Source organism: Myotis davidii, unplaced genomic scaffold, assembly GCF_000327345.1.
Source record: "Myotis davidii unplaced genomic scaffold, ASM32734v1 scaffold2798, whole genome shotgun sequence".
NCBI classification, from domain to species: domain Eukaryota; kingdom Metazoa; phylum Chordata; class Mammalia; order Chiroptera; family Vespertilionidae; genus Myotis; species Myotis davidii.
Genome location: NW_006289553.1, coordinates 439,554 through 440,341, shown reverse-complemented (window position 1 = coordinate 440,341; position 788 = coordinate 439,554).

Sequence of the window (788 nt, the reverse complement as noted above, 5' to 3'; positions counted from 1 at the left end):
GCCACCAGCTTCTGGCTGAGAGATGAGGACCTTCCTGGCTTTCCAGCCCCACCTTGGTGCCCTCAGACAGTCGGAGGAGTCCGGGTGAGAGTCCTGACCCAGAAATCAGAGGCCCGGGTTCAAGTTCTGGTTCTGCTCATCTAACTTCCTGTGGGGTCTTGAACATGTCACTTCCCTTCATAGGACCTCAATCTCCACATCTATCGAATGGGAACAATAAAACTGAAACCAATATAATATTGAATGTCAACTGTAACTGAAAAAGTTAAAAGTTTTTAAATAAAAATTAGATACATAAAAGTTTTAAAATGGGATCCATGACCCCTGTGTTGGAGGCCTCTGGGGGTTGCTCTGAGGGTCAAATAAAGCTGGTCTCAAAGCCACTGTGACCAACAGAGGGCTGCCCTGGAGGGTGGTGGCTGAGCCACCCGCCACCTCGCGGGCTGATCACCGAGGGAGTGGGGGGCCGGGAGGGGCGGGCGCAGGCCCTTGGAGGGCTCGCCCTATCTCCGCACCTAGCGCCACGTGGGCACTCGGGTGTCTGGAGCGGAGGTGGGGAGTGGAGGCCTGGAAGTGGTCTGAATTGAAGTGGCTCAGGCTCTGAGATTGTTCTGGAAAAGCACATGCGCCCACAGCAGCCCCCACCTCCCCACCCCAGGGACTGTGCTGGATGGGTGACCTCGGGACCCGAACCTGAGCCCAAAGACCCTCATTTTACAAATGGGGAAACTGAGGCCAGAGAGGTCCGCGGACGGCCCAGGGCTCTCAGGCGGCCAGAGGCAAAGCCA